The sequence below is a fragment of the Aquila chrysaetos genome, chromosome 10 (genome assembly GCF_900496995.4).
Source record: "Aquila chrysaetos chrysaetos chromosome 10, bAquChr1.4, whole genome shotgun sequence".
Taxonomy (NCBI): Eukaryota; Metazoa; Chordata; class Aves; order Accipitriformes; family Accipitridae; genus Aquila; species Aquila chrysaetos.
Window position 1 is genome coordinate 28,528,496 of NC_044013.1, and position 15,854 is coordinate 28,544,349.

The following is a 15,854-nucleotide window of genomic DNA, read 5'->3' on the forward strand; positions in this document are numbered from 1 at the left end:
TCGGGCTGTGCTATGTGATGGGCATTAGCAAGCTGCATTGTTTCCTCTCTGCCATTCTTCAGAGTTGCTGTGTTTGGCAGGAATTAATCGATCTCGAAAAGGATGTTGCGGTTGAAGTGCCCAGGTCAGGTAACAGCAGGCCTGGAGGTGACCGGGTTTGCTCCACCAGCTGTTTGACCATCCAGCCTGCTGCCCAGCATCGTGTAATTAGAGTTTTGCAGAGCATATCCCTGTGCTTCGAGCTGTGACGCTTCTAATTTTCAGGCCATGCTATTTGGTCCTGTGGGCGTGCTCCACCTTATGAAAATGGCCACCTAACGTGCCCTAGATGATTAAGCTGAAATTGTTGCGCTGGTGAGTACGTGTTTCACCATGGCTGCTCTGTTTCCCCTGCCCTGGTGTCAGGCTTGCGCGGTGGCTTTCTTTGCATCTCTGACTTTTGTGGGATTGGGGAGGGCAGGGAATTTTTATCTTCTCCTGTGCAGTTAATTAGGAAGCATTCCAGTTTGTACCATTTGGTGGGGAGTATATCCAGACTGTTCAGCGATGCTAGCAGAGAACAGACCTTGCAGAGAAAGTAGGGATTCCTGATACTGCTACCTAATTTGGGATGAGCTCAAATTCAACAGCCAACACACTCTAACCTTTAAGTCTCAAGATCGCAGCCCCTACTGCAATCATTGGCACTAGTGAATGGAAAAAAAAGAATATTCATCTAAGAGTGGAGAGGTTGGTCTGTCCTTGGCCTGGGATAGCCGGCTGGCCGTGTGTTAGGTCAAAGAATCAGAGAAGGTCTTAGCTGATAGAGGACACTGAGTTCCTGGGGAAACAAATTGCTTAGCAACTCCGAGTGGTCTTCACACAACAGGTCAACAGCAGCTCTTGCTGGTAGCTGTTGGCTAAACAAACTAGTTTGGTATACCAGACAGCAAACTGCGTTACATGGCCTTTGGGATTAGATGAGCTCTGTGATGGAATTAGGCCGTGCCCTGGAGCTCCTGGAGAAGCTCCTACACTCAGGAAGGTACCTCCAACCTAAGCATGCAGTGAGGGGAGCAGGTATAACACCACACAACATCCAAGCGTGCTCCTTATTCTGCATTTTCTCACCAGCAGCTGCTGGGGCTTCATGAATGGGAAAGGGAGGTGGCCCACGTGCTTCAGGCTGGGAAGGATAATCTCTTTACTTGTGATTGACACTGGGAAAACATTGGTGAACCCTTGCGGTAGGGTGGCAGCTCATTGAGATTCAGGGCCACGCTGTGCTCAGTCACTATTCATCCTTTGCAAAATGCACCACCTGGCAGGATCATTCACGTCAAACCTCAGTGACAGAAAGAGATAGCCACCAGCTCCCGGTCACCTCTGGGGGCATGTCGCTGGAAATGACAGACTGGGGGTGAAGGAGCACAGGGTAGGGAGAGGGGTATTGCCTGGGGAGTGCATGATCTGACCTGGATGAGCTCAGGGGAAGTTGAAAGAGCAGGTGCCGTCACGTAAGTACCATTCTCCATCCTCTTCTGAGTAGGCGGGTGAGACCCCTCTGCCTGCCACAGCAGTGGGGATGTGCTGCCTGGGGGACAGAAGGCTTGGAGATGGGGTGGCGTGGGGAGGAGCAGCCTGCAAGCTGGACCATTTGGAACATAAGAAATGCCTTGCTGAGCCAAACCAGTGGTTCATCGGGACCAGTGCGTCATCAGCAGGTGCCCTGTGGAGAAAACACATGGGTCTGGCTCCTCTTGCCATCCATTTCCCTGGTGCCTAGCATCTGCAGTCATCGGAAGAGGGGTATTAGAAGGTATTTCTCTGCTTTGTCCCACTAGTCTCTAGGTTTTGTTTTGTTTTGGTTTTTGTTGTTTGTTTTTTGGTTTTTTTTTTTTCAATCTACCATCCATGAATCTGTTAATCCTGTTTTGTGGCCTGGCGGCCCTGTGTTTTGGTGCTGATTTACTGTCACCCACATCCCAGCTGAGTTTGTTGTTGTACCGTCACGTCTGTGCGAGGGTTGAAGAGCCAGTCTCTTCCAGCCTTCCCCAGTGAAGGAGACTGGGTCTTGCACGGTGGTCTCCATCATTGCAGTATTACCTGCGTCTTCATGACATGTCTTGAACTTCAACTGCCTTCATCTGAAGCTAGTTTTGCTGTAGCCTGGCAGGAGGAGGGAGCTGCTCTGTGTGGTGCTCTGCCATATTGCTGTGTGTGGGAAGTGGCCATATGAAGATCTTCTCTCTGTCCTGCTCCATTCCCATCTCTTGGCAGGGTAAAACTTCTTGGCTTAGGTAAGAGCTCCTGGAAATAAGATGTTGTGTAGCAGGGGTAAGTGTTCTTGCTGACCCAACTTGTGATCTTTGCTCCTGCCTAAATTAAGGGTCACCCACTGACTCAGTGTCTTGTTCCTGCCCAGGACTCGGTGGATATGGTAGCTCTTCTGAGGCAGAGCTCGAGGCAGAGGGATGAGAGATGGTGTCTGCCAGTGGGCTGTTGCTAATCAGTGTTGACTTGATAGGTAAGCTCCAAGTGGATCACTCTCCTCTGGGGACACACTCGTTTGCAGTCATTAACCTTTATTTGGTTTGGCTTATTTACTCAGGTAGCGAATTAGGTCAAATTGAAGTGGCTCACATTAAACTGAGCAATGGCCACTTGAATCTGGACTGACCATGTCCACACAGAGGTTAACGCAGGTTAACGTAATCACTTTAAATCTATCCTCACTGCTAGGAGGATGGATTTCCATCACTGTCCCTGCACAGGTCTGTCCCTCAGTAGGTCAGGGGAGGAGCAGCCTGCTCCTGGCAGGCAGTGCTTGGAGAGGTGAACCCAACCCTGCTGCTCCAGCATGTCAGCACAGCCTCCCTCTTTGCCTAGCTGCCCCTTGAACGATCAGCCTGGTTCTTGGCAGTGTGAATATCTGTTTATATGCGGATTTAGAATTCTAGCTGAAATAAAATGAGTAATGCTAATTGCTGTAGTTACAGTCCTTTTAGTCTCTATATGATTTTTACAGCCCTTACCACGCACAGGACGGAAGAAAAAGGTTCCCAAGAGGGACAGAGTTAACTAGTGAAGTAATAAATCTCCTGCTTATTGGCAGGTGCTGGAGGGTTGTACTAACACTGTAACTTTGTCAATCTTTGGCTAAGTAATAATAAAAGATCAAAAAAAAGAAACCCTAGAACATGGTCCTCTGAGACCTGGAAACGGTTCAGCCATGGCAGCTCTGACCCTGGCCCATTTGTTACAGCTAAAGCAGAGTTTTGTCTGGATTGTTCTCTTGCTTGGGAATGGCTGGAGCTTCTGTCTAGTTGCCGGTCCTCTTCTGCACCATGAGCTCTGTGTAAGACCTTTGTGGCTCACCAGGGCTCCTTCTGTCTCTGTGCTTGAGTCCAATGAATATACCCCCCCCCATCTCCCGAGGCATTGCATGTCTAAAGACTGCAAGATGTTGACATACTCCAGCAAGGTTGGATGAAGAAATACTCTAGATATGTGTAGGAGACAAATACTTCCCATTTGGGATCATTCCTAAACCTGCTGCAAACAGAAGGCCTCTATCAAAATGCTGGACAAAGCAAGTGCTTTTAGTGTCCAAATGCCTCTCCAAGCAGTAGGACTTAATATGCTACCATTGTCTTGAAACAGCAAGCTACCATCCTTACTACTCTTATCATTTGGTGACCCTGTTGCTCCTTTGCAACACCAGGTGTGATGCGCAGTGGATTTGCCATGAGATCAGTCAGCCAGGATCAGTCTGATGCACTGGCCTCTGTCAGTAACCATCCCAGTGCTTAACATCGCCAGTGGGTCTCTAATATTAATTAGTTGTGCCGAGCCTTCAGAAGGAAAGGCTGCCATGCAGAGCTCAGGCTGGGAGGAGGAGTTTACACCGTGATTTCTCACGAGCTGAGGCTGGCATTGTGCCTTTGATCCAATTTGGCTACCCTGAGCCGAGCCCAGCCTGGACAGATGCTCTGGTCCAGCCCTGGGGAGGGTCCAGCTAGCAGGAGTGGGTCTGTGTGGCTGTGATGGCTTTTGTCCTTGAAGTTCATCACTTTTCTTTGAGCATCTCCCCTATGAGGAAAGGTGACTTTAATCCCTGCAGCCTATGAGCAGGAAGGAAGGAGAGGGAAGGGGAAGGAACTGGTGTTGCTGCACAGTGGCCAATATCAGTGGGAAATCACAGTTGCCCCCCAAATCTGCAAGGCACAAACTTTCCCTAAAAGTGAGCACTTAATGTGGAAGGAAAAGAGGAGACTGATGATAGATATTACCTTAATGAATAAACAAATGTTTTAAAAGACGGACTCCTCATGCAATGTGTTATTTTTAACTTAGTGGCAATTTGCATGCTAGTCAATTTGCATACATTAAATACATCTCCTCTTCTGCATCGAGTTCCCCCTCCCCTTCAGTATAACATCTCATTATAGTGCTGCTGGGACTGAGGAGCCGGTGGCTCTGGAGGGGATATTAATTTGCCCAACACATGCTGTGTAGGTTTTTATCACTTGCCGCACATTGGACCTGGTGTCTTTGAAGTCACTAGTGCCTCGAAGGGCCTTCTGCTTGAGGTAGTTGAAATGAAAAAGAAAGGGGAGGGGCGGGGCTGCCTGGAGGAGAAATGCACAGGGAAGAGATTGTTTAGCTTGCGTTAATTCAACAGGGAAGAAAATGAGCAATGCGGAAACCTCTCCACTCTGCTAGAGAGCCTGGGCATCCTGGGTGGGTGGGTGGTTGTTTTGCTTCTTGTTTGAGATGAAATATGCCATCTTCCTGGCAGCCATGGAGAAAGATGCTGGTGAGGAGGAATCAGCCAGTGAGAGCCTCAAGAGGAGACGATGGGGTGGAGGAACAGCTGGTCTCTCCAGGCTCTGCAGTGCATCGTGGCCTTGGGGTGGGGGCTGGCTGGCTGGCATGTGCCTAAAGGTGGATGTGGAGGTTTATGTGTAGCAGGCGGTAAGACACCCCGTCATGGTTTAGTGTGCAGAGCTCCTCCTGGGGGCATGAGAGGTGGCAGATCTCTGCTGCTGTGGGAGCCACTGCCACCCTGTGCCTCAGTTTCCCCATGAAGGAGATAGGATTAATGATGCTAACTGCTCTTGGAGAGCTTTGGGATCTGCTTAGAGCACATGCTGATGGAGAGGTAGAGGGAACTGTTCTCCACGATCTGGATGTCGGTATGAGAGATGTCTTGCTGAAAACATAAAGAGGTGTTGTGACATCCCTCTGTCTTTGATAGACAGAGAAGTCATTTTGCAGCCATAAGATCAACTTGCAGGCTTTAAAAATGCTGCTGACGCTGTGGAGAAAGCTTTTGCTGTCATACAGTGGAGCCCGGGGCGGGGTGGGTGGTTCACAGTTCCAAGTACTGACCAAAAACCCTGGAAATGTTTTGAGGAAGGAATGAAAAAGAAAATTTCTTTCAATTAGTTCAGCATTTTTCAGCCAGTTCTGGTTGCAGTCAAGAACATTGTACTGAGCTCAAGTGTTTCTTTGAAAGAGCCTTAAAAAAAAAAATCATCTGGGGAAATGAATAGAGGAAGTGACCCAAATCTAATCTAGACTGATAGACTGTAGAAGACACATCTTCACCAAGTAACAAGGTCCCTTCACTCTTCCTATGTAACACTAGTGTTAGCCAAAACTCCTGCAATGTGGCAATTCAGGAATAAATGTCAGCAGCTCCTTCATGCCAAGAATATTTGGATGTCAGCAGAAGGAAGAAATGTTTCTGATAAACTGATGCAAATGGAATGCTGGGATCAGGGGTGAGATCAGCGCTGGGTAGCTCTGATCTCATGCAATTTCCATGCTTTGAGGGTACCAAACGACCACAGAGCAAAGGGTGTTGGGCAGGTAGCAGACAACCTACCCCATCCTCCTTGAGAAACCTTTAATGTAACAGCTGCTTGTGCTCCACATAATACCAGGAAAGGGGCATGAAGAGCATGGCATGCAGGTTTTTTTTAATTAGAGAGGATGTGAAAATCTGTACCCTGATGAAGCAGGCTTTGTGCTGTGTGCAATTTGAGCACAACAAAAGAGAGCTCCTGCTCTTCTGGGTGTGCGGCAGTATAGCAGGCAGGCAGGGGGGCAAAAAAGGTAAGGGCAAAATATCTCACCCCAGATAGTGATCGTGGCTGGCTGGGAATAGAAAAAAATTGTGATACTTGCTGGAGGGTGATCAAGTCTATTATAGCTGGAAACTGAGTCCACTGCAGCTGATTTCTAGGTCCTTTGGATCAGAGGCAAGTCTTGAACTGAAGGAGAGGTGCCTCTAGAAAGGCTGATCTTTGCTCGGAGTTGTGCAAAGCTGCTGCTCTCAACCTCGGCCACGCACTGTCAGGGTGTGGTGTAGAGGGCTGTGCTGTTTGCGCTGGCCTGGATGCAGGGTTGGAGAGGCTCGGTCAGAGATGTTCTACTGGGTGTGTTGTGACAGACTCTGGGCCACCTCCCCGGTCCCAGAGGTGTCCCGTTGCGTGCCGGGTAGTGCTGTGGATGCCTTTGCAGGGGGGAGCCCACCTAAGACCCTCAAGACATCCTGGGGAGCAGCCTGAACTCGCCTCCTTCGGTTAGAGCCAGTTCACCCTCCCCTCTTCTGAGTGCTGCTTTTCAGAGGGAGTATCATGAAATGTGTCCTTTGGAGGGCCGGCCTGCCATACAGGATATCGTAAGAGCTGCCGAGTGAAGTATCCGGCCCAGTTCCCTCCTGGCTGGCCCCACCAGCAGGATTGTTTCCACAGCAAGAGAACAATACCTCTCCTTCCATCCAAGAAACATTTATTACATGATACGTTTCAGATGTCTCTTCGGGGAGGAGGGGAAAACTGAAGGAGAAATAGATCTCTCTTTTTTTACGGCGGCGCGGCATGATCCATCCCATAATGGATTAATTATCCCTGTGCGCAGGCGGGGTGGGGAGGGGATGTTCAGAGCAAGCGCCAGGGTTGCCTTCCAAGCGGAGCAGACATTGATATTTCTAGCCTCCTTTTTACAAAATAAAAGGGGTAATTAATTAATCGGGAAGCTTTCACGTTCTTTGTAATTCCCTCTCTCTCTCTTGGTTTTCCTTTTCCCCTTTGATTGCATGAAACATGGAGAAAGGTAAGGAGTTTAGGAGCCTATTGTGCTGCTCTTTCCTGAGCCCTTGTCAATCTCCCTGCTTGCTTTCATACCTCTGCCTCCTTTTCTCTCCCTTTAAAGCCCTCAGAGGTCAGAAACATTTCCTGGTTTTCCTTTGCGTGCCCTGAAGGAAATGGTCTGGGCCCCATTATCTGCCGGTATAAATCGGCACTGATGTACAGACTTTGCCAGCTGAGTATTTCACCACGCTTCTGGAGGCTCCCTTCCATCCATCAGATGGTCTAGGGAGGAGAACCGTTCCTCTGGGCCTCCTCCTCTTCAGCTGGGGAGGAAGGCATGGGATTAATACTGACAACTGCAAACACTACCCAGGTAGAATAGAGGTTCCAAAGCCCATGAGGTAAATGCTGTTACAATGCCATTTCCTCATTCTTTCTCGTTTTTTATTTCCACCTAGCCAAGCTGCAACTCAAGCAAGAAATATAAATCCTGCTGTCCCTCGACTCCATCTGCTCATGGAGCTAAAGAGATATAAAGCATGTCACTGGAGTGAGCCAGTCCATTAAGGAGTATTCTGTAGAGCAGGCTGAGTCAGAGATGGAGCCAGTGATTAGAGGACATCCAGGAGCAATTGCAGCCCCTTTGAACAAAGCATGACTTCTCCGAGGCACCTAATAAAAACTATCTTTCCCAGGGACAGAGAATTGGAAAAATCTCTTCTCAGAACTATAGGTGCCATTTCTTTTAACTTGGTGAGACCCAGAGATGGGCTGGTGGGAGGTGTTTTCAAATGAACATCTCCCTGGAGGTGAGGAGCCCTCAGCTGAAGATCTGGGTGCTTGCTGGAGGCATTGCGCTGATCCATGCCTGGCTGACAACCCAACTTTCTGTAGGGAAGCTTCTGGACAGCCCAGCATAGAAAAACCTCTGTGGTTCTTGAAGCGTGGTTGCTGGTGTTTTACCTCCCCTTGAGGCAAGGAAGGGATTTGGACCTGCATCCAAAAGCAAGCCCTGGCTGTAGAGCTATGAGTTAAAACCCCAGCCATCCTCTCTCTCTCCTTACCCAGTCCTGTGAACATTTGACACAGTTGGGCTGAAGGTTAAAAAAAACAACACAAAACCAAAAAAATCCCCTGCCAGAGCCACCTGGTCCCATTTTTTCCTTTTTTTTTTTTTTTTTTTGGATGAAAAAAGTGTTCTGGTGCTCAAGGAAGGAATTCACTGTATCTCAGAAAGCCTGTTTTATTCTTTTTGTCTGCCTGCCTGCCTGGTGTGCTCGTGTGTCGTTTGCTGATCTTGGCAGCGGGTGGGAGTTTGTGGAGTGAGAATGTGAAATTTCTCCCTCTCCTGCATTGGTACGCAGCTTAGAAGGATGGGTTGTCCTGGCTGCATCCCTCCGGGTTGCAAAATAAATAATAGGGATATGAAGAGCTGCTGTCCAACTCAATGTTGCGTTCAAAGGCTCTTGGTTGACTGAAGAATGGGAAAGGCTGTTTCCAGCAATAGGTTGCCTGTTGTTCTTCTGCCCGAAAACAGGTTTAATGAAGCATTTGTTCCTTTACTGCCCTCTTCCTAACTGCTCATCTTTTCTCCAGAGCTGGGTGACAAAAGCAAAATTGTGTCCTGATGTGTTTGTTTGAATTCTTAAGTGAATTTGCTTGGGCGATATTCCCAACCTTTCCCTGGTACCTTTCCAAGAATGTTCAAGCAATGAGATTTTTACTGGCAGAAAAAAAAAAAATCATGAAAAGCAAATTTCAAAGTCACATTTGCAGGGTTTTTTTTACCACTATTGATACCTGCAGCGCTAAAATATCCTAACATGGTCTTAAAACAGATTGGAGAAGATTTTGATGAATAATGAATTGTGATTTCTTTTTATTTCCCTTCTGGTTCTGGTTGAACTCTTAAGGCTCTTGAGTTTTTCTTTGTAATCATGTGGCCCAGAAACTGATTTTCCCTAGGTCTGAAATGATGCGTCTTTGTGGCTGAGTTTGCTGAAATGCAGATGTTCATCTCTCAGCATTTCTTCAAATGTTGGTTTTGGTCCAGTTTGGACCAAAAATGGATTAAACACCCCCCCCCCCCCCCCATTTTGCTATGAACAGGCAATTCTAGAAACAAACTTTAGCCAAGGTATGACGTTATATCCCTCAAACTCTGCTCCCACTCTGTGTAACCATCATTTTTGTTAGCTTCATCTGTACTGGTAAAGGGTTTCCTAGGGTCATAGACTGGAATAATTCAGGTGGGAAGGGACTCAGGAAGTCTTTAGTCCAACATCTTGCTCAAAGCAGGGTTAGTTTTGAGTTCAGACCAGTGTTTGAAATCCTTCAAGGCTGGAGACTGCACAGCCTGTCTGGGCAACCTGTATCACTGTTTGACTGTCCTCATGGGGGCTGTTGTTATATCCAGTTGTGTATATCTGGTTGTTTCAGTTTATACCTGTTGTCCCCCATCTCCATCTTCATGGTAAACCTCTGGCTCCATCTTCTTGATAATCTCCATGCAGGTACTGGAAAGCTGCTGTTAAGTCCCCCTAAGCCCAGCTCCCTTGGCCGCCTTATGGGGCAAAAAATGCCTGGGACACCATTATTCTGGATCCCTTATGTTCTCCTGACCCATGCCTCTCATAGGACTTCCCCAGCTCAAGGAAGGTCAACCAGGCCAAAATTTCTCAGCTTTCGGCAGGAGGTGTGGAGCTGACAGGTGACTGACCCAAATGCACAGCCATAGCCTGGGAAAAAAACCAGCAGGGATTTCTGAGAGCTGAATTTGCACAGGCATCCTTGCTTCAGCTGCTCCAAGTCATTTGGCTGTGGGGTGTTTCTGATGAAAGGTGTCTGCTTCAATGGATTATTGCTTTCCAGCAAAATTCAATTTCATCAGAAGACAACTGACCAGCTCCTTTCCTAATAAGCACCACCAAATCATCCGGTGTTATCAGCAAAAGGATGAGAACTGGCAAAAATTTAATTTGAAATGCAGAAATAACTAATACTGGGGGAAAAACTAACTTTTCCACTCCACTAGGGACTAGTGCAATGCCAGGGGATTCACTAAATAGCACAGTTCATATTTTAAATATTTGCTAAGTGAATGTAGAGGCAATTGTTTGGGGAAGTATTTGTCAAATAAACTCAAACAACAAATGCATTTGAGGAAATTGGATTTGTCCACCTGATATTGCGGAAACAGGAGAAGAGGCTAAATTCATCAGATAAACTGTTCATCTGAACTGTTTGTTCTCTATCCACCCTCCAATCATTATTTTAGAGAGACTACAAGTGTTGTAGGCACTGTGCAGAAAATTTATAGGAAACAGATCTCTAGCTGCTGAAGCCCACAGTCTGTATGATGGACGTGGCAGATAGGGGAAGATTTAGCATTCAGCAGTTTGGGGAAGGAAGAGAGCCTGTCTCAGTCTACAGAGTTATGAATTCTAGCCCTGCATCTGTATTAGCGGTTTGCTAGGTTTATTTCATTTTAGCTCGCTGGAACATGGTGGTGGTAGCTGCCACCTTGGTCATCATAGTGTGGTGGATTGAACCTTGAGCTGAAAGTAGAAACTACTACAGCTAGGAAGGAAGCATTGGCTTTGTGGTGAAACAGCAAATCAGGTCCTTTGAAACTTGAGCACAAATTGGAACATATGGGGCACTGCCTCCTGGTGTTTTATACAAACTCAATCTCCTGGCTTCCTCACAGCACCTGAAATGAGGAGGTAATTGCTCCAGGGTCTCACGGCCATGGTGACTTAAGCCTGAGGGGACTGGGTTCTGGGCAGGTGCTGCCCATCTCCATCAGTTATATATACAGGATGCCTTTGACCAGGTGCTTAAAAGCAAGATGGGTAAATGTGACTCACTTCATTTTGCAGGTGGGGACCATAGAAATCAATTTTATAGCTGCCCTGGCTTCACAGGGTGCTAGACTTGGATAGCAGAAAGGGGGTCCTCAGGGTTAACTGCTGGGATTTGAGGATGTTGTGACTGCAGAGCAGAAGGGGTGGACACAGTCTCAAAACCAGCCTGGAATAGTTGTTGAGAGAAGCAAGAAGGAAAAGAAGAAGGAATTTGATTCCCAGAAGAGCAAATCCAGGGAAATAACTCAATGATAGATTCAAGAAAGCAAATGATGCAAGATTGCTGTTGTCAGAGCACTGACTAGTTCCCAAATGGCTTAGGAAGGTGAGATCAAGACAGGAGGTGACTGTAGTTTGGAGATGCAAGATGTAGGGTCAGGAGCCAAATCTTTGAGCTGCAGAAGGCAGAAAACTGAAGCTGTAGCTTAGGCTTGGGAAAAAAAAAAAAGAGATGGAGAAGTGATGGAAGAACACGTGACAGCAAGAGAGGACAGAGGTCAGCTGGAGTGGGTGCAGCAGAGCAGGTAGGGTAAGAGATTTGATGTGCAGCATTTGTCATGTTTACTCTGTATGGGTACCAATATCTTTCCTCTGAGAGCTGGATCTCTACGGTGGGGCTAAAATGATGTGTGTTAGGCTGGCAGTGGGCTTCCTTTGCTCTTCCTGTGCACAGAGAATTTCTCTCTAGGGCTGTCAACCTGGTGTCGTCCAGTGCAAGAAAAATTTCATGCCTAAAGCCTCTCAGTAGAAGCCTTTTATAGTAGAAATGAGTGAGGTATAGAAATATCTAATACAGTTAAATAAAATCCACAGTGAAAACCTGTGGGTTAGAAAATGCAGGTCTTGCCTCTTGTGTTTGTTCCTTGGGTCTTTCGGTAGTTGGCTTTCACCCAGTTGTACCTTTATGATTTGGGGTATGTTCACCTTATGTGGTAGTGAACACCATTGGAGGGACTCTCTTGGAAGTCCATGGGATAACCATGGGATGGTATCTCTGGGTGTTTCTCTCCATGACCTACTTGCTGGGCTTGATCTCTGGCCCATGCTTTTAGCTTGGTTTTCAGACTTGTTGCAGCTTTGCCAAGCTAGACCTAGGTACCATTCAAAACCCCCAGCTCCTGGTGTACATGGAGTGCTGAGGACCATCTCTTCTGTCTGCACACTCCCCTGCAAGGTCCAGGTGGGTACTAAGACCTCAGGTACTTACTCGGACTAAACCAGACCTGGCACATCTTGGTTTTTGCTTGGCCGACCTTGCTGACTGTTTGTCTTCTGGGTTTGTACTAATGTCCCTGGCAATGCTCATTACCCTGGAGCGGTGGTGGCTGCAGAGAATAGAACAGAATATTTCAGTCAGAAGGGACCTACAATGATCACATCTAGTCCAATTGCCTGACCACTTCAGGGCTGACCAAAAGTTAAAGCATGTTATTAAGGGCATTGTCCAAATGCCTCTTAGACACTGACAGGCTTGGGGCATCAACCACCTCTCCAGGAAGCCTGTTCCAGCATCTGACCACCCTCTCAGTAAAGAAATGCTTCCTCCCGTCCAGTGTAAACCTCCCCTGGCACAGCTTTGAACTGTTCTCATGTGTCCTATCACTGGATACAAAGGAGAAAAGCCTGAGAAAATGATAGCTGCTTTGATTGTGGGCAATGTCTGCACTCTAGTTTTAACCCCTCTGCTTCCCTGAGCTCTCTGACCTGCCTTCCTCAGTGGCAGAGCAATTCAGCTGTACCCATAATAGAGCTTTTATTGGCATCTCCAAAAATAACAGCTTTATGCAATCACAGGCTGGGCATTTGTGCTAGCAAGTGGCTTGCATTAACTTTGTCAGCTAGTGATGAGATGCACAGAAGGATCCCATCGGAGTGGGAAGTGCTTGAATGCAGCAGGGTGCCTACATGACTCTACCTCCTGGTTGCTTGAGGCTTGGCTGTGTCAGAGGACAGGGATGGTGGTGGGGATGGCCAGGAATGACTTTCCTCTGGGTGGGTAGGCAGATTGGCTCCTTGGTGGTGGTGGCCAAAACAGGGCAGGATGTGCTCACCAGTTCTGCAGGATCAGGATATGGCCCAATTAGGGGTGTGGGAAGGTTTTGCTTCCCCTACTCTGAAAATTCAGGTTAGTGGATTTGGCTGCTTTTTCTCTGTGTTCAGCTTTAACTGAGGGATTAAATTTCCAAGAGCCTGAACTCTCAGCATTAGCAGCAGAGCCTTGGATTTAGCAAAAAAAAATCTTGACCAGAAACCTTGAACATGAGCTTCTTGTCCTCTAAGCTTACGTTTTGTTGTTCCATGAATGGTACCCCAAGATGTGCACCCACTCCAGCTCCGTTAGCTCCATGGCCTTGGCTTTCCATAGGGGGTAGGAGGGGCTCCTTAAGGGGAAATTCTCCCCAGGCAGTCACTGAGATCCAAACCAAATCCACCTGTTGGAGCTCTGTGCTGCTCTGATGCAGAGCAGATGTATGTTTGGGCAGGTGTGGTGTGGGATGGCTGCCAGCCTCAACCACACGCATTTCCAGGAGACCCTCCAAAGATAAGTCTGCAGTTCCGATGAGGGGGTATTAAGTTTTTTGCCGCAGGGCAAATGCTGTCCACTTTGTAATGCAGCTGCTGCTGAAGTCATCTCCCTTATTCCAGGGAAAGAGGCAGATCTGGCCTTTTTCTGTCCAGTAACATACTGGCTTACCTGTTTTCATTCTGGGGCTTGCAATCTGGATAAGAAACTTGTCTGGACAAAATGTCAGTTGACGGCAAGTATCATCTGTGCTGTGCTGGGAAGTTTTGTTATTTCTCTGTGTTGCAGCTGTGGAGGTGTGCTCTGTGGCTCTGCAGCAGTTTCCATGAATGGGCTTGGTTGTGTTTCTTGCCCTGTATGTTTTGCTGTCTTACTAGCTCTCTGGCCTTATCTGAAGACAAAAAAATCCCCAAACCCTTCTGTAACTGTGGCCATTCTTTGCATCCAGAGGCATAGATCTGGTGCTTGGAAAGACTCCCTGGTCCCCAAGCAGGCACATGCAAGGTGTGGCTTACCCTAGCACATGCCACGTGGTCAGGTTGACAGTGCTGCAGCTTCTGTTGTGTGGCTGCCCTCCACCTACAAGGGAAACAGAGGGTCTCACCTGCACGGCTTCGCAGGAGCTGCTCAAATTTCTGGCCATGCAACTTGCCCTCATGCAAAATAGTCTTAGCAGGACTCTGTGTGTTGAGCATGGGAGGAGGCCAGGACCTGATCTGCAGGGGCAGGATTCATGTCTCTGGTGTACATACTGCCCCTGGGTCTACTGATGGCTTGGGGTCATAGCCAAGAGAAGAGGGAGGAGGATGGAGCCTTGTCTCTGTGCTAGCAGCATCTCCTTTGACACCTGCACTTAAATTCTGGGCCAGATGTCTCGTGCCACTTTAGTCCCTGACCCAGTTATATTAGAAGAAACACTAATCAGCTTATAAATGCTGGAGACATTAGGAGAATTATCTCCATATTTTATAGCTCTCTTGTGAATATTTTGGTGCACCGCAGATGCTAGACTGTGGGTATGACTCATGGAGGGGGGACTCTGCTTTACTGCGGGTCGTATCCTGAGGTCTTTCCCATATTGCTGCATAAGGCTGCCTAGTTCCAGGGTAGGGATATTGAGTATTCTCCAAGCCCAGATTATTGTGTATAGCCCTTGTTGTATGATACTGCAAATGAGCGTAGGGGCTGCCCATCATAATGAAAGGGCAGAGAAATTAACTTGATCGAGCAGGCTGGTGAAGCAGCTTGTTTGCCATATCCCCGAGGAGATGGAGCCATTCAGTGCCTTTGTGGAACAGGCTCTGTTGCTTGATTCGTACACGTCCTGTACATTGCTGGTTTATTTAGAACTCATTTTATACTAAACAAAGCAAGAACAAAAAATGGCAACTCCAACGCACCAAAGCCAACCCTCTCTGGACTTAAAGCTGATACACTGAAGCTTCTGGAAACCTGTGCTGGATGATAATCCTTCCACTTGCGCTGTCAGGTTCTTTCCCTGTGCATTTTCCCCCCATTTAACTGTGTGAATAAAGTCAGGATTTGCTTTCATGAATTAGCCCCCTTGCAGCAGTGGCTGTGACCTGATCTAACAGCCTGCGCTGCACCAAGGAGTCCGTAGCAGAGCAGGCAACAAATCAGAAGCTGTAACTTCCCCCTTGTCCCTGGGGGATGTGCTGGGCCTTCTGTGGAGGAAAATGGTATTTTTTGGTTGATGCATTGGGGATGGGAACCAAACCAAGATGTGGCCCAATCCCATCCTGGGATGAACGTGGGGAGCTCTGACCTCCTGTCTTGGCTCTTCCCAAAGTGCAACGAGCATGTTTAGACTGAGCACATCTCCTCCTTGCCCCCATCCCAAGGGCAAGCACTCAGTGGGATGCTTAGGCATGGGAGAGGTTTCCATTTGTCTCTTGTCTCACTGACTGCGGTGGGATTCACTGTGTGCTTACAGCTTGGAGAGTATTTAAACAACTCCCCCTGCCCCAGCTTCCCTGCCTGCAAGAGTGAGTAGATTTTTCCTTATGGACCTCAGCTGTGAAGGTGGATGAAAAGAGATTGCTCAGGGCAGTATTTGCATTTTCTGCTGGACATGCTGAGCAGTCAGCCTGAGAGATTCAGGACATGAGGAAGACAGCACTGGGTAGAAACCTGCCTCCCACCCCTCTCCAGCAGCTTCAGCTTTGTTTGTTTTCCATCAGATCCTTCTGAAAAATTTTTTACTTAGTAAGAAAGAGGTTAGCCACCTTCTCATGGTCAAAAAGGAAAGCATTTTCTTTAAAACAAAAAGCAAGCGACAGATAATTAGAAGAATTTTCATAAAGTTTAGGCTTTGTCAAAACACCATTTTCTTTTGAGAGGGGGGAAAGGGGAAAAAAGGCA